General features: G+C 35.3%; 1 long non-coding RNA gene across 1 annotated transcript; it reads right to left on the bottom strand.

Annotated features, from left to right (window-relative positions):
* Positions 1-13,206: 13,206 nt before the first annotated feature.
* LOC141626421 (uncharacterized) lies at positions 13,207-21,499 on the bottom strand. The gene is made up of 3 exons (XR_012536001.1): positions 21,203-21,499; positions 20,243-20,415; positions 13,207-13,537 (listed from the first exon to the last, which is right to left on the bottom strand). It is a non-coding gene; the product is annotated as an uncharacterized LOC141626421 (long non-coding RNA).
* Positions 21,500-26,396: the final 4,897 nt, after the last annotated feature.

The following is a 26,396-nucleotide window of genomic DNA, read 5'->3' as shown; positions in this document are numbered from 1 at the left end:
AATTAAGAGTGCAAAAGAGAATTAAATTAAATGAAGAGAGTAAGAAAGATTACAAAAGTTCGAATCCGGAATGTAAAGAGCAAAGCCACGTCGCAAAGGAAAATGTCTACTGAGTAATTAAGAGTAAAGTATGAGATTAAAAGATCATTAAAAGATAACCTAAACCTAATGACGTCTTTACCTTATATAGGAAAGATGTTTATTAAACACGCACTTTAACAAAATAAATAAATTCACGCGATAAAATCTCGCGTACTGATAGAAAGCCTCTCGATCGAGCAACTTAATTCTCCTCGATCGAACATATCCTCAGCAAAACCTCTTGATCGAGTACTTAACATACTCGATCGAGGAACCTCAAAATCCCACTTCTCAATCGAGCTCAGCAGGGTCTCGATCGAACACTGCTCACCATCCACAAGCTCTCGATCGAACAGTTAGGCCAGAAAAAGTCTTCGATTGAGTGAATCACTACTGACCAACTCCTTGCTTCATTGATTTAGCTTCCGAGACCACTTCACGCTTCCCGAGGCAATAATATCTCCGCTCCAATTCTTCCATCTCCTAAATGCATGCTAACGGGACAGTAAAAGGCTCAATTCCGCTACTTCCGGGTCCATTCCTGCAATTAAAGCCAAACTAGCCAAAGTAGACTATTCAGGGCATTTCGTAATATAAAACTACGAGAACCGCATAGAAATACGTGCATAAGGGGCTTAAAAAGACTATATAAAATGCACGTATCAAATCTCCCCAAACAAAACTTTTGTTTGTCCCCAAGCAAACTATATGCAAAACAAATTGAATGGAATCGAAAACTCAGAGCTAGCTACAAGTTGTCCACTTAAATCGATTTAATGAAGCAAATTAATGCTTATAGCAAAACAGTCAAATGCAAACGAGTTATAAGATGTTTATAATAAATTTGAACTATCGACCTTGCAAGACCTTTGATAATGGACTCTCACGGGTCACTCTTCTCTCATGAAGCAAAGAGTCACTACTACAAATGAGCACTTGGGCCACGGCTAAATTCGTGGCGCAAGTACTAAATTTCCGTGGCTAAATCATTTTGCCACGGGAATACCTTCCGTGGCGCAAGTGGTCGTGGCAAAGAGATAGCCACAGGAAAAACACGAATGTGGCTATTATTAAATTTTTGGCCACGGATTCTCTCGTGGTTAATAACTCCCGTGGCCAAAGAAATTTCCCGTGGCGAAAAAATAATTCCCGTGGCAAACAATATATATGAAAATTAAATAAATAAAACGTAAAATAATTTATTTATTTTTCACAATGAGTATTTTACCATATACGGAACCATGACAATCTAGGTAATTGTTTTGCTAGTTAACTTGATTCATTTGAACGTTATTTCGTTTCACGAGTCATGCATTTGTGAGCATCGAAGAGGCTTCCCAGGAGGTCACCCATCCCAACACTACTCTCACCTGAGCACGCTTAACTGTAGAGTTATTTTGATGTGCCACCGAAATTGAATGTTACCTGTGTTGATATAATTAGCACTTTAAATCCTTTTAAGTTTATTTTTTTTCTTTCAAATCTTACCTTTAGTACTATTTAATTACATAAATGTTACATGTTTTACAATTTTTTGCGGTAAAAATATTACTTTGGCCAAAACAATTAAAATTTCGACATTAACCTCCTGATTAATGATTTTGACATCATTTTTTTGCCCAAGTCAGTAAACCATTTTCTCCAAAAAGTAAAATTAATTGTGTTTTCCTAACATTTTTTTTATCTTTTGTTTATCGACATACTTATTTTCATTTCTCATGTACTCATTTTTTCGTATTTTTTTCTTCACAAATTCTATTGTATAACCGTTGTACCTAAGATATGAAAAATGAGACCATTTTTTGGTAAAATAATGACCACTTTTTATAATTAAAGGTCTTTTTCCCCCAAAGTGATCACTATTAACCAAAAAATAGTCACTTTTTTACCCAAAAACCACGAAAAAGATTATTGTACAAAAGAATCGCTTATTTTCCTAAACTGATTTCTCTTTGTTATGAACTTATCGTTTCTTTTCTTAAATTTTTTACATTATTTGCACATGTGACCTTAAATTATTATAATTTATATATTTTTCCGTGTGATGTGCTCATTTTCAATGAAAAAAATTTTCCAATTTTTTTTCTCAGCAAGTTAAATTTTAAGTAAATTTTTCACGGTACTCTCGAATTTTGACATATTACATATGGTACCCTTTTTTTAAAGTTTTTACATATAGTACCCCTGTATTTACGTTTTTCAGTCTCAGAATACCCTTTGACAAACTTCCGTTATAACGTCGCTACTCATATGCCTTGTGACGCCTTTTTTTGTTATATAATACACTATCAATTCATCATCTAATAATACCTAAATCCTTATTTTGTCTAATAAATTAACATTTAGTACCTAAATAATATAACAATAACAACATAACATACACAATTACTCATCAAATTACTTATAGGAGTAAACGACGTTAATGAAATTTCCCAAAGAGTATTCTGGGAATGAAAAAGGTAAACACAAGGGCAACATATGTAGAAACTTAAAATAAGGGGTACCATGCGTAATGTGGCAAAGTTCGAGGGTACCATGGGAAATTTCCGTAAATTTTATATCAAATTCAAATTTTTCTATAAATATCCTACAAATAAAGTTGGAAATAAAATTTTGAATGAAATAGTTTAACAATATACTAACTTTGGATACTCAAAGATAGATGGTAAATAACTTTTTTATTCAATTTGATATGCTATATCTTTAAATGTGATACGATCATTTAAGATTGTTATTCAAGATTATAAAGTTTAATTTAAAAAAAGTAAAAGAAATTCCCGACTTTAATAAACAGATACATATTAAAACAATTTTTTTAAAATTATCAATATTTTGAAAAACTACAAATCATAAATGTGATCTGTAAAAAATCAAAAAATTAGACGATAAACTTTTATTTGCTTGCATATAAGTTTATAAAATTTTAAAATTTCTTATTAAAGTAAATAAAACAATAAAAAATATTAATTAAATTAATCAAAGTGTTTCTAAATTTTTATATTCAAATGTATTTTCATAATATTATATTTGATTAAATTTCATTCAGATTTAAGTCGGAAAAGATATTCGCCACGGGTGTTTGTTTGTTCGTGGCTAAAAAATATTTTGCCAGAACAATTCGTGACTAAATAAAATTTCGCCACGGGTGTGACATAGGCCGTGGCTAAAATAATTATTTGCCGCGGGTGTAGCCTAATTCGTGGCGGAAGTGACTTTTTGCCACGGGAAAAGTTATCCCGTGGCATAAATTTTTTTTCCAAAATAATGAATAAGTTTTTCCCGTGGCTAAGCAAAATTTAGCCATGAATTATGAGTTCCCGTGACATAATTCGTGGCGCAAGTGATGATTTGTTGTAGTGAGTAAGTATATAAATGTAAGAGAAGAAGAAGAAGAATAGTCGCTCACCTAAACTACGACCGACATAAACATGCATGCAACTAATATGATAGGCAATTCTAACTACCGTACACATACATTTCAACCAAACAAGCTCTCTCACAGCCGAGGGCTTACAAAAGTATGGAAAAGTGAGGTAATGGGTAAGAAGGGCAAAAAAATTTTGGAAATGTGAGGGTAATAGCCAAGCTAGCTACCTAAACAAAACCAAATTAAACAAATCCACTTCTAATCCATCAAAATTAAGCACAATGCCCTCAATTCGGCATACAAACTCACCAAACCGAATAATATCAACTCCTCATAAGATATAGAATAAGAATTTAGGAGCAAAAACCGTTTCATCAAATTCTTTCATTTTTTTCTTTTTCATTTCTTTTTCTCGGTTTTTCTTTTTTTTTTCTTTTTCTTTTTTTCTTTTTCAACTTCTATCTTTTTTTCATTTCCTCCTCCTTCTCCATATTACCAACTCCTGATAATCAGTAAAAACCAAATTCGGCTCAATAAACAATATACCGCAAAAACAATCACTAAACATGCTTGACAAGGCAGGCTAAATATGGATGTAGTTAAGGGTCAAATGGCAAATTTCGCTAAATGTGGAGTTTAATGGGTAAAATGGAAGAAAAGGGAAAATAAGCACCTCCCTACATGTGACAACGGCCACTAACCCGAATGTATGTAGACAAAAAGCAATTGAATTTCATATACGTGCAAATTAATGATACATGCTATGCAAGGAGTAACTACTCACAATCCTACATGAACTGGTCATAAATGACACCAGTTTTAAGGCTCTAATTCTTAGAAATTATAAGTAGGTTGCCAAAATTTCAGGTCAAGTCTATTCGTTCAGCTAAATTCAACATTAACTCGTAGATATGCAATAAGACAAAGCTAAAAAGAATAATAGTTTATTGCAAGGCTTAAGGAGAAAGACAAATTACAATGCAATATCATCATTTAAATATACCGTTCCGACTGAACCAATATGCAAAAATAAACGTGAATATTTTTTGAATTTTTTGAATATTTTAAAAATTTATGAGATTTTTCATTTTTTGTGAAAATAAGAGACAGTGCAAACAGAAAATGCAATAAACGTGAATGCAAAACAAATGCAAATGCAGACTCATAGGATGCATTACCCTCCCCAAACCAAAACGGACAATGCCCTCATTGTCCTCGAGCATACACCAGCAAAATAATAGGGGACGGGAAAAATACAACCATACGCAAAACAAAATGAAATAAACTAAAGGAGATGAAAAAAGAAATAAAAAGCAGAAATACTTACAAGACGAACCTCCCCAAACCAGTCAGCAAACTGGGGAGGTGAGTAGCCAGTACACTACTCGTCACCACCCCCCTCGTCAACCACCTCGTAGATAGGGTCCTCCTCCTCCTCTCATCTCCTCTGATGACATCCAGCAGCAAGCTCAGCTCTAAACCTCTCCTCCCTCTCAGCAGTGTCCTCCTCGCTCGCAGGCTATGGTTACCCCTCCGCCGGGTACCGGTAGAAGGAAGGGTGTGGCCAGCCAGCTGGAACAGGACGACCTCTCATCATGTGGTACTTGTAAAGAGGGAATAAGGCAAGTGCCTGATCCCGCTCCATACGAGCCACTCTACTGCACATCTCAAAAAGTAAAGCATCATGACGCCCTTGGTCCATGAGCTCAGGTGCCTTAAAAGTAGGAGGAGCAACAAAATTAGCCGGTAAAGTTGTCTTAGAGACAGAGAGTGTAGGTGTAGGGGTAGGCGTGGACGTGGACGTGGACATGGACGTGGGCGTGGGTGTGTGCCCAGCCTGTGTCTGTCTAGACCCCTCACCGACTTCCCTAACAGTAGGGGAAGTCCTCTTCCGCTTCCTAGAAGCGGCAGGGGTGAAGTCAAGAAGGTAAGAAGGTGGAGGTGGTGTTAACCTACCCGACACAGTAGTCAAGGGTAAAAGACGGGGTAGGTTAGCTAAAGATAAAGTCACGGACGTGAAAGTGCCAATCTTCCACGTCCGATGGTCAGCTGCTAACCAGTGCATAAAAATCATGACAAGAATATCAATGACATAATCCTTATCTAAAAAACGAAGAACACAGGGAAAGTCGGGGAAAAGGCCGCGGGCAATGCGAGTCACTAACCCACCACAAGCTATCGTGCCCGCCGCTTTCTGCCCGACAGTGTTAAAATGTTGAGCATTCAAGTAGGAAATCTTAAAAACAAAGGAGTTACCGCTAACAATGTTCAGGTAACCCGCTAAAATAGATAGCTCGACATTATTAACATTGTTGGGCTCGTGACGACCAAAAATGGTCTGTCCTAGCAGACGGAGAAAGTAATAGGCTGGGAGTAAGTGGACGTGAGCAACATGTCGCTGACTGAAGGGAGTGTGTGTAAGTTTAGGCCAAAGCAAAGCCAGGAGTTTCCTAGGAGGCTCGAGGAGACCGTCACTAACTAAACCCAACCGCCCCCCAAACTCAACTATAGTCCAGGTGAAAGTGGTGTTAAACAGTCTGAAAGTAATGCACTTGCTCACGTGGCCAGTCGCATAGGCCGCAGGGCAAAAGGTGAAAGAGCTGGAGAATTCCATTAAATTTAAAAAATTTAATTAGATTGTCGATATGTGAGCTCTTTCATGGTGGCCAATCTCGACATTCCCGTCCCGTTGAGCAGCTTAACAACGGGCTCAAAAATTCCCAATTTCTCTAAGGATAGTCGACACAAGAAACGGGTCGATGTCATGTCAAATTCCATTAAATTTAAAAATCGAGTTCGGTGTGACGGGGAAATGAATCGTACCTACGGAAACTCAGGTAAAGTCTTCGTGGAAGTGTCAATCTTGCGTCGGATAGCAGCCCGTAGAGCAGCGGCAGGAAACCCCGTAGTCGTCCCAAAACGTAAACCCGAAGTAGCTGCAGCAGTGACCACAGTAAAAACAACAGTAGCAGGGACAAGGGCAGTGGTCACGGGTGTGGGTGTTGACGCAGCAGGGGTCGACACCACTGTAGTGGCAATGGCGGTAGCAGTAGTAGCCGCGATCGTAGTGACAGTGGCGGTGGTAACAGCAGGGACCACCGCCTGAGAAACGGATGGAGTAGTAGCGGAAGTAGAATCAGAGCTTGTCGAACTACTATCCATCCTACAATCAAAAGTAAGTTCTAAATTAACATACAATCAACACAATCGGATTGTCCCCAAATCGATTGCTAAAACCCTAATTTGCACAAAATTAAGGTAAAATCACAATTAAACATTTAAGTAAAAGAGGAATGAACTTACTTGGATGATTACCTAACAAAAGGATCAATTAAAATCGACAAAAACACAATTTAATCGAAATAATTTCGATTTTTTTCGAAACCCTGGCTTCAAAATCTTCAATTTGAGTCGAAATTTTGTGAAGCAAATAAAGGGAAAACGGTCTAATTGATTAATAAAAAGTATTTGGGTAGTTTAATTGGTAAATTAAGGGAAGAAAATGGAAATTTGAGGTTGGGAATGAGAGGGTGTTAAGGGAACTGGGGAAGACAAAGTGAGGATTAAAATTAGAATGAAATTAGATTAAGGAAGAAGAGATACTCCCTCGTGTATATGCGTCCTTTCTACTCGATCGAGGACTTTGAAGTTACTCGATCGAGTACTTTAGTCCTTATTTGCTCGATCGAGGCCTTCTTTTACTCGATCGAAAGCCCCCATTTTTTGCTTGCTCGATCGAGAGCTTTACATTACTCGATCGAGGTCTTTTTCTTGAACAGTTGCTCGATCAAACACAAAAAGTGTTCGATCGAGTGTTTTCCTCTTGGCACGCTTCCCAATGATCATCGCCTTCTCAAACCTGCAATTTACGCAAAAATACTTCCCGCAAAAATACCAAAATAATAGTACGCAGTCTATATTCGGTCTTAAGCAATTAAATCTAACTAATATAATGCTATTGTCTATGACTGATAAGCAATTAAAATGTCTAACGGAAGTTTCAAATTACAAATTGTTTTTACAAACGGGATAGCGTCCCGTTTTATCTTCCGAAACACGTGAACAACCCAAAGGAGGGCTTCTGACTGGAGGAGGTCCCTTCATCATCGCAGACCGTCCCTTTAGGTCTCCATGTACTTGAATTGATCAAAGGAGAGTAGTCCGCATCTACATATGCCTTTACTCTCTTCTTTTCTTTATCGGGCCTGTCCTTTTCTTCTTCTTTCGCGCCTTTGACACCGTCTTTAGCAATGAGCTCAAATTCCAATGTACTTTTATCACTGGAGTCTCCAATGTCCAATCCGCCTAGACCTGTAACAGCAGAAATGACAGAATGGTCCTCCATATCGCTCCCAATCTGGGGGGGAGGTGTTAATACGACAGCACATGATTTTTTATTAGAAGTTGAAGATTCTGTATCAGGGTCTATAAAGGGAATAGCATTGCAGGGTTGGACTTGCATAGGGGCCCTGCGAATGCTAGACTGATGGAAGGTTAACTCCTCATCACCTACCTGAAAAGTCAAAGTCTGCCCCCCGACATCTATTATTGCACAAGCGGTATATAGAAATGGTCGTCCTAAAATAATAGAAGTATACGAGTCTTCGGGGATGTCTAAGACTACAAAGTCAACGGGAATAAAGAATTTCTCGATCTTAACAGGTATGTCCTCTAAGACACCTAAAGGCTGTGATACAGTACGATCGGCCACGATCGGCCATCTGTACAGTCATATTAGTACAATGAAATTTGGTTAAACCAAGCGCCCGCTTTAGTCAAAGCCACCGTCTCATGGTCATTAATATGCCTCCTACGCGCTAAAATGTCTTTCATAAATTTCATATAGGAGGGTACCTGGGTTAGTAACTCAGTAAATGGTACAGAAACATGAAGACTTTTCAAAACTTCGGCAAACTTACCGAATTTTTTCTCAATCTTCTTGCTCTGCAATCTTCCTGGTAATGGGACCGTAATTGGAATAGACGAGTCTGCATTTTTCTTCTTATCGTTGTTCAAAGAGGACTTTAACAACGAATTATCAACTTCAGCATCCAGGTTGCTCGATCGAAGAACAGTACCTCTCGATTGAGAACTTTTCTCAGCATTAGTGCTCGATCGAGCACTTTCAGTCACTCGATCGAGATCTCTCTTTTCATCAGTGCTCGATCGAGCACTTTCACTCCCTCGATCGACCACTTTTTCAACAATTGTACTCCATCGGACATCAACAACCCCTCGATCGAGTACTTCACGTGATACAGTAGCATTCTCATCAAAAGACGAATGTTCATGTACAGCAACTTCAACTTCCGGGTCTGTAAATCCAGCATTTTCAGTCGGCATTTTGGGTCCCTCATAAGAAAGACCACTCCTCAGATTGATCAAATTCACCATCTCATGTGGTTTCTTGTCAAGTTGTGACGGTAAATGACCCGGTTGTCTTGAAGCTTGATTAGTAGCCAGTTGAGCCGTCTGAGATTCAAGTGACTTAATAGAAGCATCTTTTGCTTGGTCACTTTTCTGCAATTAAATTGTCAATGATTGCACCATGGACTTCAACTCGGCTATTTCACTTATGCCACTAGAAGAGGCACCTTGTTGCGGCGGTGGGAAAGAAGGAGGCTTTTGAAAGCCTTGTTGTTGATTACGATGTGGCGGTACATAAGTCTGTTGTTGTTGTGGTGGAGGTGTAGGATTTAACACATTTTGGCTAGTCCACCTCAAGTTGGGATGAACTCCAGCTTGATTGTTATAGTAGGAGCCTCCTTGCATGAATTGTTGGAAGGCATAGACTTGCTCCTTTTCAGCCAAACACTCAACTGCAGTATGACCATCAGTACCACCACATCTTTCACATGAGACGGTCTGTTGATTAGTCAACAAGTGAACTGTCTGTTGATTTCCTATGGCCTGCAACTCGAACTTATCAAATCTTGCATTCATGGCTTCCAGTTGAGCCACAAGTGCACTATTATCTGTAGAGACCATTCTAGTACCGCTTCTAGGATTCCCATATTCAGCACAATGGGTGGCCATCTCTTCTATAATACCCCAGCCCTTATCATCATCAATATTTTTCTGAAATCTACCATTGGCTGCAACATCTAAAATCGCGCGGTGGTCATCATACAACCCATTGTAGAATTGGTTACACAAAAACCACTGGTTAAACCCGTAATGTGGGACAGACTGAACCAACTTTTTAAATCGACCCCATGCTTCGTACAAATTCTCAGTCGGAGTCTGCTTGAAACTCGCAGCCCTCTCAATGCGTCAGTTCTCTGCGGAGGGAAGTATCTTTTGTAGAAAGCAAGAGCCAAGGTCTCCCAATCATTAATCCCAGCTGCAGTCCTATCCAAACCACTTAACCACTCTCGGGCTCCATCAGTAAGAGAAAAAGGAAACAGGACTTCCTTTATCTTGTCTTGTGTCACTCCCTTAGTAGCGGGAATGGTAGAACAATAATCCGTGAAGACCTCTATATGCTTTCTCGGATCCTCATCAGCTATTCCTCTATATAGGTTTATTTCAACCAGATTAATATAGGTGGGCCGAATGTCAAAGTTATTCCCCTCATCATCAGTCGAAAGCTTGAAACCCTTAGGAATAGAGTCAGCTGTCGGCTCGGAATGACTGGCAATATTAGGCATATTCGCAAATTTGGTTGCAGAAATAGAAATGTCTTCCTCTAAAAATTGATCTTCCGCAAATGTAAAATTTTCTAAAACAGGTTCAAGAGTACTCAAGACTTCCTCTTGACGGTTCTTTCTCAACAAGTTTTGTCTACGGTGAAAAGTCCGCTCCGGTTCAGGATCAGCCGGTACTAATTCCGACCTGTTGGACCTGGACATACACAAACCTAAGAAAGAAAAAGAATAAGAACTGCCTCACGGAGTTAAAACTCCCTTGAGACTAAAACAAACTAAAATAAACAAGTAAATGGGCTAATTGCCTCCCCGGCAACGGCGCTAAAATTTGACATGGCTGTCGCAACCCTATCAAAAATAAACCAACCGGCTCTAACTAATATAGCAGAGGTAAGTCGGGTATCGTACTCCACAGGGAGGCTATTATATCTACTTGTTATACTAGTCCGTCACGGTAACAAATTGGGGTGTTTGATTTGATTTCTAAACTACTGAACTGAAAATAAAGTAGAGAGAGAACAATAAAAAGAAAAAGATGAAATAAGGATTAATCAAATAAAGACAGAAATGCCATGATGTCGGTTCACCATGATATGAAACAATTCTGCTAAAGGTAAGGTCAGTCGGTCTGATGTGAGAAAGGTAAAGGAAAGGTCCTTCCGGTCCGCTATCCGCCCTAAAATACTACTCCCTCTGATCCAGACCAAAGGTAACATTGACTTTTTGGCACTATTCATGGTAGTAGAGAATCTTCGATATTATTCTTAATCTATAAGACAAAATATATTCATGAGAGATCTTGTTTGATTCATCGTCATGAATGCTATAAGAATATCAAATTTTTATAATTTTTAATAATGTGTAACTAAAGATATTTACGTTGCAAAACGTGCCTCGACAAGTGTGAAAAAGTCAATGTTACCTTTGGTCTGGATCGGAGGGAGTACTAACTTAGCTTCTGCCCTTATTAGTGTAGTCTATTGTTCATAACAGGTCTATTCATTCCAATCTTGCGATCTAGGTCTGAATTTAACCGGATTAACTAGTTTAGAAGCGTGCACTCAACTAAACGATTACAATTATATTGCTATGAATCAATTCTCACAAATAAACCTCCAAATCTAATTATAACATTATTGTTTTACTATCATGGCTCCCCTAATCCTAGCAATAAGGGATTTAGCTACACATATTCATAATGAAAATAACATCGATAGATAAAATAGAAGACATAATATAGAGATGATTAAGGAGAAATAACATAAACCAATAATAGTTCTAACTAAAATAAAAATTAAGAACAAGAAACTAAGAGTGCAAAAGAGAATTAAATTAAATGAAGATAGTAAGAAAGATTACAAAAGTTCGAATCCGGAATGTAAAGAGCAAAGCCACGTTGCAAAGGAAAATGTCTACTGAGTAATTAAGAGTAAAGTATGAGATTAAAAGATGATTAAAAGATAACCTAAACCTAATGACGTCTTTCCTTTATATAGGAAAGATATTAATTAAACACGCACTTTAACAAAATAAATAAGTTCACGCGATAAAATCTCGCGTACTGATAAAAAGTCTCTCGATCGAGATCCTCAGCAAAACCTCTCGATCGAGTACTTAACATACTCGATCGAGGAACCTCAAAATCCCACTTCTCGATCGAGCTCAGCAGGGTCTCGATCGAACACTGCTCACCATCCACAAGCTCTCGATCGAACAGTTAGGCCAGAAAAAGTTTTTGATCGAGTCAATCACTACTGACCAGCTCCTTGCTTTATTGATTTAGCTTCTAAGACCACTTCACGCTTCCCGAGGCGGTAATATCTCCGCTCCAATTATTCCATCTCCTAAATGCATGCTAACGGGAGAGTAAAAGGCTCAATTCCGCTACTTCTGGGTCCATTCCTGCAATTAAAGCCAAACAAACCAAAGTAGACTATTCGGGGCATTTCGTAATATAAAACTACGAGAATCGCATAGAAATATGTGCATAAGGGGCTTAAAAAGACTATATAAAATACACGTATCAAGAACCTCTTGTATTTGTAGTTATTGTAATGTAGAAACTTAGTTATTGTAATGAATAAATTGTGTTATTGTATTTAGAAGAAACTTAAATATGTTCAAATTTCATGTTCACTCGTTAGTTGTCGTAACATTACATCTCGATTATTGTATTACTTTAACCCAGTTATTGTATTATCAAAACTCATGTATTGTATTTTGTAGTTGTTTCTTGGGTGTTCTGGTAAGTTATAGTCTGCTTTTTGGTGATTTGCAGGTGGAATCACAATAGATGCGGATAATTGACGTTCAATGGAAAAATTGATGTATATACTTGGTCATTTTAATGAAGAAATGTAGTTATTTTATAGTTAACTTAATTGTTTACTGAGAATAATGTTTTCTGGTATTTGCAGTTATTGTAATGTAGAAACTCAGTTTATTGTAATGTAGAAACTCTGTTATTTGTATTTATTTTAATGTACTAACTCAGCTACTGTAATGTAGAAACTCTTTTATTTGTTGTTATTGTAATGTAGAAATTCGATTATTGTAATGAATAAAGTTAGTTATTCTATATGTGTTTCAGTTATTGACTCGTCAATTATAGTTATTTTACAATCCATTTACTTCTTGGATGTTCTGTTAAGTTATATTCTGCTTTTTGGTGATTTGCAGGTTGAATAACGATAGACGCGGATAATTGATGTTCAATGGAAAATTTGATGTATATACTTGGTCATTTTTTGTTTGTTTTCATCTTGTTTAATTGAATAACTCAATTATTGTAATGTAAAAACTCAGTTATTGTAATGTTAAAAAACTCAGTTATTGTAATGTAGAAATTCTTGTATTTGTAGTTATTCCAATGTAGAAACTCATTTATTGTAATGTAGAAACACAGTTATTGTAATGTAAAACATTGGTATTTGTAGTTATTATAATGTAGAAACTCAGTTATTGTAATGAGTAAATCGTGTTATTATATTGAGATGAAACTCAAATATATTCAAATTTCTATCTTGTGTTTGTTTATCTTGTTTAATTGCATAACTAGTCATTTTCAGTCAATCAATAATTGAGATTGGTTAATGCAATAGCAAAATCTGAAAAATGAAATAATTATATATAACAAGGTTAAAAAAACCAATTACTTTACTATATAACTATTTTATTTCCAACACATTACACTTAAACATCTCCAACAAATTATATTTAAGCATCATCATAATTACATCTATGCACTTCAAATAATACATCTAACAATAGTAACATCACAAATATCACATATATTAATCTCCAATACAACGTGTAAAATATTTTTTTCTACGAGAACTGGGTCTTGCCATTGTTTCCACGTTTCTTCCACTAGTATTTCTTTCCAACGAGAATCATGTCTTGCCGATTGATGAGGGTTGAACCAGCAGACAATAAAAGCTCACTGAAAGAAATAAAAACGAAAAGGGAGAAAGTTATAAATAACTATGCAACTAATATACAATAACCACCTATAAGTATTGAAATAACCGTAAAACCACTATAAAATAGCTAGATATTTTAGAGAAATAAAGCATATTATTATAACCGACTATAAGCATATTACACCCTCCATACCAATCCAAAGGTAACATTGACCAAAATGGCACTATTTATGGTCGTAGGAAATCTTCGATATTATTCTTAATCTATAAGACAAAATATAGTCATGTGAGATCTTGTTTGATTTATCGTCATGAATGCTATAAGAATATCAATTTTTTATAATTTTTAATAATGTGTAACTAAATATATTCACGTTGCAAAACGTGTCTCGGCGAGTGTGAAAAAAATCAATGTTACCTTTGGATTGGTATGGAGGGAGTACATAAGACCACAATAATAACTTCAAATTGAAATAACTAAGTTAAACCAATACAATAACTATTATTAACAGAATATATTCTAACATAGCAAACAAGAAGTAACTACAAAATACAATAACTGAGTTTGCATAATATAATAACTCAGATAAAGTAATACAATAACTGTTATTAGCAGATTAACAACCAAATCCAAGAAATTATCAAAGATACAGAAACACAATTGAATAAAAAAAACTACTCAAACACCTTACAAACAATATGAAAATGCACAAAATCATTTAGAAATCTCATTTCAAACTCAAAACCTTATAGACTATTGGCAAAAAAAATGAGAGAACAAGTAATCTAACAACAAAGACATAAGAACAAACGGATATACAACGAATCAACGAATCAACGAAAATGAAACGAATACTAGATAAGAACGATAATGAAACCACATAAATCAGATCTAGAAAAACAAAATTAGTACTTACCTATATTGAAATTGAAGAGAAATACGAAGATGAAGCGAAAGTAACGATGAAATCTCCTTAATTGATGATGAATTTGAACGAGTATGATGAAGACTGAGTTTGTAGCCTGCAACTTGAACGAAATTGCTGAAGATTGAATTTCATAATTTGTATCGATTCTTTTTTTCCGTTCTGGTTTTTTAGAGGAGGAAGGAGAGAGAGTGATTTTTTTATAATAATGGAGGAGATTGAGGGAAAAGTGGGTATTTATAGGTTGAGTAAGATTTAATATCAGCCATCCGTCTTTGATTAATTTAATGGTCCAGATTTAGAGGGGTAACTCACCAAAAATACCCAACTCATATATATATATATATATATTGTTATGGTGAGTTGTGAGTTTGGAAAATCTAGACCATTGAATTAGAATACATAGACCGTTAAGATTGAAAGAATACAACCGCGAGTTCAATTATAATCCTCCGTCTGGTCGCCTCTCAATAACTACCTAATCAACTGTGGGTCCCCCTTATTTACAATTCTAGACTCATACAACCGCGAGTTCACAAGCGACGAGTCACCTCTCCCTGACTCGGTCAAACTCTCTTCAACTCTGACGATCCCATTCACTGAGTTGACAACCCCATCTGGTCGCCTGTACAACTCCGCATACTCCGCCTCCCTCAACTCGCTCCTCACCTCCTTGATCAACTCAGCCACCAACTTGCCCTTCTCCAAACTCACCCTCACCTCCCCCGCCACCATCTCCGGCGTCTACAAATGCAGGGGAGACCTCCCCGAGTCAGCCCGCTCCACCTGCGTCCGCAACTCAATGAGTCAACTCGGTTCCCTCTGTGTCAACTCGGTCAGCGGGGTTCTCCAGCTCGACGGCTGCTTCCTCAAGTACGACAATGCGACATTCGTCGGCGTAGAGGATAAATCCCTCGTGCTAAGCTGGTGCGGTGGGGGTGGTGGTGACTCGGGCGAGTTGGTGAGTCGGAGGGATCAGGTGTTGGGGTATTTGGCGAGTTTGAGTGGGTCCTATTACCGAGTTGGTGACGGCTGCAACCTGATAATCGACATCGTCTTCAGGATCTAGACCTTAAAATGGAGACTCAGAAATAAAGCAACAGTCGGTCTTGTATGAGAGAAGGTCTCACTTGTAAGACCGACACAGACGAATCACTTACAATTAGTGCAATGCGTTCACCAGTACACCTTGTGAATTACTATTAATACTGGCAATGCAAAATTTCATCTTCTGTTTAACTTGAATTAGCATACCTGATACTAATGCTTTGCTTAGTTTCTCCCTTTGTCCCAAACAAAGATCTACAACTTTCAATCAAGGCTCATTTTAAGGAAATACTCTGTACCTCTTATGTCCTTGTGATTTAAACAATTGGAGCAAATGTAGTACGTTAGGATCCCATCGCATTCTTTTGGGTTAATCTTATTAGTCTTGTGGATAATATAAGAAACATACAGCGTAAAAAAAAAAGTAAAAAAAAAAGTAGTAAAAAAATCAAAGGGACACCGGAATAACATCACAATAACACCAGAATAATAGCACAATAACACGTGGTAAAAAAAGAGTAAAAAAAATCAAAATGACGCCGGAATAACATCACAATAATACCAGAATAACAGCAAAATAACATGTGAGGAAAAAATCAAAGTACGAAAAAAAATATAAGTGACACCGGAATAACATCATAATAACACCAGAATAACAATAACAGCACAATAACACATGGTAAAAAAAAAAGAGTAAAAAAATCAAAGTGACACCGGAATAACATCACAATAACACCAGAATAACAATAACACTAGAATAACAGCACAATAACATGTGGTAGAGAAAAGTAAAACAAATCAAAAGTAGTAAAAAAAATCAAAGTTACACCGGGATAACATCGCAATAACACCAGAATAACAATAACACTAGAATAACAGCACAATAACATGTGGTAAAAAAAAGAGTAAAAAAATCAAAGTGACACCGGAATAACATCACAATAACAGCAGAATAACAGTAGAATAACAGCACAATAACATGTGGTAAAAAAAAAAGAAAAAAAGTTCAAAGTCGTAAAAAAAATCAAAGTGACACCAGAATAACATCACAATAACAGCGGAATAACAATAACAGCACAATAACACGTGGTAAAACAACAAGAGAAAAAAAAAAGTCAAAGTCCTAAAAAAATTCGAAGTAAAAAAAAAAAAGTACAATAACAGCATAATAACACGAGGTAAAAAAAATAGGAGTAAAAAAAATTAAAGTTAAAAAATAAAAAAATTGGTACAAAAAGAAAAAGAAAAGAAGGTAACATAATGAGAAAATTAGAGAAAAACATAAGAGGAAAAAAAATCAAAGTCGTAAAAAAAAAGCATAATAACACGAGGTAAAAAAAAGGAGATAAAAAAATTAAAGTAAAAAAAAAAAAGTGTAGCACTAGAAAAAAAAGAAAATAAGTAAATGACTGATTTTATATGACAGGTAAGATTAGATCTTGGTCATTCATCTCTAATATAATCTAGTGGATGAGATTTCTAAGCACAAACTCACAACTCACCATAAGAAACAAAACTTACAAGAACGTATATATATATATATATATATATATATATATATATATATATATATATATATATATATATAGAGAGAGAGAGAGAGAGAGAGAGAGGGGGGGAGGATCCGGTGAGTCCGGTCCCTTAGGTGAGTATTGAGTCCAATTAAGGACCATAGGATCATTGATAATAGAGCGTCCAGATTGTGCCACGTATGACACAATCCATCGCGCTATTAAGAACTTATATCGCAGCCGCTTCATTCGTTCATCCTTTCTCATTTCCTTTGTGTCTCAATTTCTTCTCTCAAACTCTAATTGAAGAAGCAGAATCAACATCAAGAATTCGAGCATCCTAATTCTAGGTAAATTTCGTACATAGAGCGACAAATTTCTTTCTTCTATTTAAGTTTTTCCAATGTAAATTTTTTTGTTAATCAGGTGAAGAATGATGTAATAATTAAATCCAATAATCGTTTAGATTATTGATTCCAGGTATCATAGTTGCCGAAAACTTCGTATTTTGTGAGATCGAGGAAAAAATCATGTTCATAATGATTCAGGTAAATTCCTAACTCGTTTTAATTTCGAATTTTAACTAAATTTTTACCTATACTCTGTAATAATCATGTTATCATAAAGAAAGGTTTCATTTTCGCGAATTCGTTTTAGTTGCATAATTTAATTGTTTTATGCTTTAAAATCGGGTTTTAATCTTTAAACCCTAGAATGCTAGTTCTTTTGATTGCATAATTGTTGTATATCATCAATCAGAAATTTTATTAACAAATGTCATGATATCTTTTGGCTTTGTATTAGTTGATTTATTTAGTCGAAATCAATGAGACTATAGAAGGCGAACACATATTAAATCTAATTGTAACACACATGTTTTTGCTAATGTAACACAATATTTGTTTAATGTAACACATATTTGTGATGATTGTAACATACTTACTCCGTCTCAATTATTTATTTATCTTTGATTATAGTACCCTTGCAAAGAATAGACTCCCTCCTTCTCAATCATTTGTTTACCTTTGATTAAGATACAGGTGCACAAGGTGATAGGAATTTTCGGTGTAGGATATCCTACCAAACTGTATCCAACAACTTTTTCTGCTCATGTGAAAGTCGTTTATGATTTCCTCCTTCTTTATCCAAATTTGGTTGTTGCTTGACAGTCACTAGCTTATGTTTCTTAACATAGAGAATCACAATGGTGATTGGAAATCGTGATCCGTGATTGACATTTTGACTCTTCTGTAATACAGTAGACTTAACTACAGGCTGATGATTGTTTTTTTTTTTTTTGTGTTCTCAGGTGATAGATTTAACATCAATTCTCAACTTGAGCACCTCCAAGTAAAGTATGTTGGGACTGGACATGCAAATATGAATATATTGTATGATCTCTTCTTTTAGGACTCTTGGCATATTTGTGTCCTACTCTGGTTCTTGTTGGTTGATGTAAATCTGATTTTTTCAATAATTGAAATTTTTAGTGAATGGGCAGTTGTTATTGTAACACAAGGTTGTTGTTATCGTAACTGATATTTGTTGTCATTGTAACACAAATTAGTTGTTATTATAACACGTGTAAGTTGCTTTCTAACACACCGTGTTTGTTATTGTTACATGTTTAAGTTTTAGCAAATTCTTTAAACCAAGACAAGGGTTTTTTTTCCTGTTCTTTAATGAACTTATTTCAGAGTTACGTAGAATCGATGGGTAGGAATGTAGGATAATTATGAAGGCTATTAGCTCAATGGTAGAGCAATATACAATCTTGTATAGAGATGTGGGTTCGAGTTCCACGTAGCCTAAATCTTTGTTTAGATTATGACTATATCTAAGCATGTACTGTTAGTCCGTAGAACAAAGTTTGTCTGAATTTATGAGGAATTTATGAGGTAATGAGATCAAACTGTTCACAAGTCTTTATCCATAGCTCTCTACATGAGTGATTTGCCTAATCTACAAGCATGTGTTAAAGTATGTATGAGTAAAAATTTATGTGTCGTTAGAACACACAAGTATAGTGAGTGTAACACGTACTTACAAATACCATAACAGTTTTACCAAAAAAAAAAAAAAAACCATAACAGTACATAGTAGCTCTTATCGTAAAAAATTCTTGTCGCTGCTTTTCTTATTATACTCCATCCCACCCTCAATAACCCTCCCTATTCATGGGGGCACGGTAATTAAGGGATTTTAATTAAATAAGTTAAAGTATGGTGGTGAGTGGGGTAAATGGAGAGAGAAAGGTATTATTGTGGGGTAATGTGATTAAAATAAGTATTGTTGTGGGGTTAGATGATTAAAGTAATATAAAGTATGGGTATTGTGGGGGTATTGTTGTGGGGTGAGGTGATTAAAATAAGTCTAAAACTTTGCCAAATAAGAAAATAGGGAGAGTATTGTGAATAGAGGAAAAAGGAAAGGGGGAGAGTTATAGAGGGTGGGAGGGAGTAACATATATTTGCTGATATTGTAACACATGCTTACATTTATTGTAACATATTTATGTTTCTCTAGTTTAAAGCACTGCACATCTAAATTAAGTGACCAATGGGATAATATAGAGTAGTTAGTATTTACTGCATAAGAAAACTAGTGTTACACTGTACTTTATAAAAAATTAGCGCGACAATATAAATGTTGATGTAACTCTACAGGAAAATTGTTGTTACAATAAGCATCACCGACAAATAATTATGCTATATGGGACTCGACCCCATATCTATGTGAATAATTTCACATCGCTCTACCATTGAGTTAATAGCATTCTAAGAATTTCATATTCAAATCATTATTGAATGTAATATCTAGATGATTACTAGCCAACTTAAAAAAAACATTGGCATCAATTCAACCGGAAAATTATTGTAAGTGGAGAATGTAATCAGCAACCTAATAAATAAAGTATTGAACTGAGACGCAATAAATTGTAATAAATCTCATCAATTCAACCAGAAAATTATTGTAACACAGTTCAACCGTTATTGTAACATGAATAAACAATTATTGTAACAAAGTATAACCGATATTAAAACACGAGTAAACCATTGTTGTAACAAAGTACAACCGTTATTGTGACATGAGTAAACCATTATTGTAACAAAGTATAACTATTATTGTAACACGATTAGGGAATTTGACGAAATTGAATTAAAAGCAACATAAAGTTACGCAAATTATACTACTTAAGCAAGATTATAAGGTAAATTTAAATACAAGAGCAATAAATTACCTTTTCAATTTACGGAGTATGTCGAATGATTATTACCAGATTGGGGAGTTTGCCATCTCGCAGTTTCCCAAATGGCCACAAGACGCCCAATCTTGTTCCTCAATTTGGATTTCAAAATTGAACAAGCAGTACTACAACAATTAGTACTACTACCATCACAAACAATCATGAACCTAAAAATGAAAGACGTCATCACTTCAAATCATAATGCATTATTTTGGATTTCAAATTGAACATATTTTGACTCGGATAAGTACACTTTAAACAATAAAAGAAATAATTCAACAATATCAGGACTAAATCATATCAACAAATAGATAGAGACATTTTTTGCATTATCACAAGAACTTGTAAGTGTAAATTTACATTATAACATAATTAAACAACGATGTAACACAGTTAAAGCGTCATTGTAGCACGACTAAGTCAAGATGTAACACAGTTAAATCAGACAATGACGGATAAGTAACACAATTAAACAAAGATGTAACTCAGTTAATTCATCATCATAACACAGTTAAACTATTAAACTATTATTGAACAACGAGTAAACCATTATTGAATATAACACAGTTAACGTATCATTGTAATACAACTACACCATTATTGTAACACTTGAAAAATAACACAACCACGATTCAATCGAACAGTAAGATGATAAAATCAAGTAAACATACAGCATATTTCAAGGTATTTCGTGAAAATCGTCAGTTATTTGAAACGATAGCAGATTATACAGTAATTAATAATAATCAACTAGAACGGCCTCAAATACATCGATATGAATCAACTGACGAACTGTAAGAAAATTCAAGTTAGGGTTTCGACATTTATGAATCAATTGAACTACTAAATTTGCATAGAAACCGAAAAAAATCAACAGTGAGCGAAGGAAGACATGTATTTTTATGAACTTATCGAAATAAATCACGAATTCGTAAAGGTGTTGCAATTACATACCTGATTTTGTTTGATTTTAAGATGAATCTGATATTTTGAAGGGAGCCTTCAATCCTCGATGTTGTATTGGATTCATTCATGGATTTCAACACCGTATAACTTTCAATAACTGTTGAATCATTGAGGGTTTCTGCAACAACTCGATCGAAGAGAACGATAAACTATTTGTGAATGATGAAGATTGAAAGGAACATAAATTGAAAATTTGTGAATTATTGATTGCGAATACGAAGAAAGTATTAAAAAGTTGATGAGAGAGAAAGTACAACCTACAAAATGACGGAAGGATAAAGGTGTGCCAATTTCTATAATTATTAATGAATTATGATTTCACCCTTACTATGACGCACGATCTCAGCCGTTGATTGTACAGATCTGACGGTCAAGATATGGACGCAATACTCATTTAAGTAGAGTGGACTCTCTTGATCTAATTTATAAATATATATATATATATATATATATATATATATATATATATATAGTGTCAAGTTCTCCTAAGTCCTTAATATCTTTTGAATCCCTAAGGAGCCGTTTGGTTCAAAAGGTTGGAATGGAATGAGATACCATGAGTGGATGGATTTAGAACCCCATACCTATTATTTATTGTTTTGGTTCACTCTAAAATTGTATGGAGAGGGAATGGAGTTAGAAACCTGAGTGGGAAGGTGGGTATGGGATTCCATGGGGTTGGGGTGGAATTAGAATCTATCAGGATTCTAACTCCATTCCAAAATGCATCAACCAAACACTAGAATTACTCAAATCCATTCCATTCCATTCCAACACCTCCAACCAAACACCCCCTAAGTCTTTATTAGGGCCATTGGATTAGGAGAATGGAGAGTGGAGATTTGCCTACTTTAATCCCACTATAGGCGTGAAAAAAAAAAGGAAATAGGTTGAGGAGGAGAGAGGATGTGTGTGTCAGTACTATTGCCTATTACCCACTGTGCACACACAAACACATGCATAATCATTCAACAACCTTCTTCAACACAATTCTAAACAAACTCCACCAAAACACAATTTGAAAAAAAACTCATCTACCTGGCGATAATTTACAGCAAATCCTACTTTCTTCATTTATCATCTCATTTAACATCTTCCTTTATCAGCTTTCTTTATCATCTTCCGTTGTTATCCTCCATTCTCAGAAACAAACAACAAGACCAACGTCCAACGTCAAAAATGACGGATTTGCAAATGATTCCATTTGGCCATGATAATTTTTGGATTGTTTATTTATTTCCTTCATTCAAAGTTAGGTTATATATCTTTTTTTTTATCAAAACATTAGGTTAAATGTGAACAGTTGCTTAAATATGAGGAGGAAGTGTATTTTATGTTATTTTTGAAGCTTAAATATGAACTCTGTGAATAAGAAGTTAAACTTCTCAACGTTGGAGTTATTTATCTGGTAGAGTTCAACATCATATTTCAGTCTCTTATTTGTAACAGTGATAAATAGTTTCTGCAACGTGACTGTAAGAAGGCGAATAAAGTAATTTCAGGATTAACAAAACTATAATTATAATGGTTGTAAATGTAATTTTAACTACAAATGGTGTGATGTTAAGCAACAAAAGTATTATTGTAATTATTATGCAATGGTAGATTTGAAATTCAAAAGTGTAATATTTGTACATTTAATGAAAATTGTAAAAATTGTAATTATAACAGATAAAAGTGTAATTTTAACAGCTAAAATTGTTATTATAACAGACAAAAGTTCTAAATTTGTAAATAGTAATTCTAATAGGAAAACGTATAATTTTAACAGAGAAACGTGTAATTGTGACCAGTAAAAGTGTTATTGTAACAGACAAAATCTGTAAGTTTTTAAACTGTAATTCTAATAATAACAAGTATAATTGTAACAGACAAAAGTGTAATTTTAACAACCAAAGGGTTTATTGTAACAGAAAAGCTATAAGTTTTTTAACTGTAATTGTAATAGTAGAAAGTATAATTCTAACAGACAAAAGTGTAATGATAACAACAAAAAGTGTAATTTTAAGGAATATATAATTTTAACAAATATATGGGTTACTTTAAGTTGTTATGAAAACAATTGATAATAATGACACTATTGTCAGATAATATTGAGCACAATGGAAAACGAAAGCCGAACGAGGAAGAATTTTGCAAAGACGTTGAAGCTAAGTTCACCCCCTATGTTGGTCAGGAATTTCTGGAAATAGAGAAAGCAGTGACATTTTATAGAATTTATGTTGTTGCTTGTGGTTTTGATGTGCGTAAGTACACGACGAAGAGATGGCATGGAGGGGAAATCAAATCTAAACTGTTGGTTTGCAATCGGGAGGGGTTCAAACATAAGGGACAATTGGAGTGTAGTGGTGGCCAGGACTCAGGTAGGAGACACAAAGTCAGGCGCGTTGGCTGCAAAGCGAGGATTAGGCTATTCATGTTGAATGGGGAATTAAGAATTGACAGATTCCACAGTGGCCACAACCATGAACTCGTATCAGCCAGAGATATGGAGTTTCAAAAGTTGGCATGCAACATAACAGACTATCACAAAATGATAATCCTTTATAATTCAAGGGTGAGTTGATTAAAATTACACTTTTCTTGATTAAAATTACATTTGTTTATGTTATAATTTCACTTTATTTTGTTAGAATTACACTTTTGTCTACTAAAATTACACTTTTTTTCTACTACAATTACATTTTTTCTTGTTAAAACAACACTTTTCTTTTTTGAACTTATACTTTTGTATCTGTTTTAATTACGTTTTTGTTGATTAAAATACATACATCTAACAGATTGTCAATAATCAACAGCTGAAGATAGGAGCAACGAAGACTTACAAAATTTTGAAGGAACATGTTAATAGGTTTGAAAAAATCGGAGCTAGTTTGAATGATTTTAAGAACTTTCACAGAGATGTGAAATGCTACATTCATGAACGGGACGGTCAGATGTTCGTGGACCACTTTAAGAAATTGGCTGTTAATAGACCAGGGTTCTTATTTGACTATGATGTTGATTATGACGGTAGCCTTAGTAAAGTTATATGGGCCGACGGAATCGCTAGAAGGATCTACTCAGTTTTTGGGGATGCAATGTCGTTCGATCCGACGTATTCCACCAATAAGTATGACATGTCCTTCACACCTTTTACCGTGGTTGATAACCATAAACGATCAGTCACTTTCTATGGAGCGCTTGTTGCTCATGAAGATGCAGACTCGTTTAAATGGGTTTTCACCCGTTTTCTGGCTGCGATGGGTGGCAAGGAGCCTAAGTATATTATCACCGATCAGGATCCTGGTATTTTTAAAGCGGTGCCATTGGTGTTCAAGACAGCGCGCCACCGGTATTGTATGTGGCATATCATGAACAAGGTGCCAAGCAAGTATGGAGTGACGAGAGACGATTATTCAGTCTTTGTAAAGAAATTGAATTCCATAATATGGGATGAAGACATTGAAGCAGATAGTTCGATGCAAAATGGGAAGAAATTGGTAGGGAACACAATGTTAATAACATTGACTGGTTCCAAGAAATGTACGCTAAAAGGAAGCAGTGGGTTATGGCTCATTGTAGGGACCTATATATGGGGGGTGTTATGAGGACAACCCAAAGATCAGAGAGCGAAAATAGTTTTTTTAAGAGATTTGAGAGTAAGTCGGGAACATTAGTGGAGTTTTCGATGCGTTTTGACAGCGCGATGGACCAGCAAAGACACACACAGAAATAGATTGACAACTGTAACCGACACACTTTCCCAGTTAATATCAACGCATCTAGCTATCGAAGTGCACGGGGCACAAGTGTACACTCATAAAGTATTCGAAGAATTTCAAGAAGAGGTCAAGTGCTCAATCGGTACTTGTAAAAGCAGAGGATTTACTGAGTGTGGCTCTTTAGAGGTGACCACTGTAAGAGATGCAAACAGGGACAGAAATTATGAGGTCACATACTGCCCAGGTATCATTCTGTAGCATTTGTTTGTTAAAATGATACTTTTATCCGTTAAAATTATACTTTTGTTGATTAAAATTACACTTAGGGCTGTTAAAATTATACTTTGGGTTGTTAAAATTATACTTTGGGTTGTTAAATTTATACTTTGGGTTGTTAAAATTATACTTTTATCCGTTAAAATTACACTTTTGTTGATTAAAATTACACTTTGAGTTGTTAAAATTACAAACTAGGTTGTTAAAATTATACTTTGGGTTGTTAAAATAATACTTTTATCCGTTAAAATCACACTTTTGTTGATTAAAATTACACTTTTGTGTATTACAGTCACACTTTCTTCTGACTGATTTAACTAACATATTACTCTATATTGTGAACTAGATACATTGAAAGCCACTTGTAGCTGCAAAATGCTTGAGAGGAAAGGCATTCTTTGCCGGCATGTCATATGGATTTACTCATTAAACGGAGTGAAGATTATTCCAGAACAATGTGTTGTTAAAAGATGGTGTAAAGATGCAAGGTTGGCTAAAATGTTCGATTGTAATGGTGAAGCAACTGAGGACGTTGATATAATAGATGGAAAACAGATTGCGATGTCAGTAATGTGGTCAGAGATTCATCAGACAGTTGGTATGCTCATGGGCAAATTGAAGAATGATGTCGACAACTTTTCTAGTCTAATTATCACCATTAGGATCACCATTGAATAAACAACAACAGTTGGAGAAAATTCTTGGTTGTTCTCCTAGTCAGGAGATAACCATTTTGCCGCCCAAGAAATCCAAGAACAAGGGAAGCGGAAAGAGAATGTTGTCGATGAAGGAAAAAGCAGTTGCTTTGGCATGGAAGCCAAAACGTATGTGTAAAAATTGCAAGCGATTAGCTAACCATGACAAAAGGAATTGCCCTAATCCTTTCGCAGAGCACCCACCATTATCGCAATCGTCAGAACACTCGTCGGAAGAAGAACAAGAAGAAGAACAAGAAGAAGAAGAAGAAGAAGAAGAAGAAGAAGAAGAAGAAGGAGAAGAACAAGACGAAGAAGAAGGCATCTTAGAATAATCAATATAATACCTAAGAAGTAGTACATTTTTTTGGGGATGTCTACACAAAATACGAGGTAAGACATGATGTTTCGTATTGTGTTTAGACATCAAACTGCCAGGAAGGCACCTGGTCGCCGTTGGTATTACAATGTATTTTGTTGAAGTATTTTTAATTGCACGAAACAATT

Source organism: Silene latifolia, chromosome Y (genome assembly GCF_048544455.1).
Source record: "Silene latifolia isolate original U9 population chromosome Y, ASM4854445v1, whole genome shotgun sequence".
Classification (NCBI taxonomy): domain Eukaryota; kingdom Viridiplantae; phylum Streptophyta; class Magnoliopsida; order Caryophyllales; family Caryophyllaceae; genus Silene; species Silene latifolia.
Note: the sequence above shows the minus strand (reverse complement) of the source record. Positions and strands in the feature narration are given on the sequence as shown.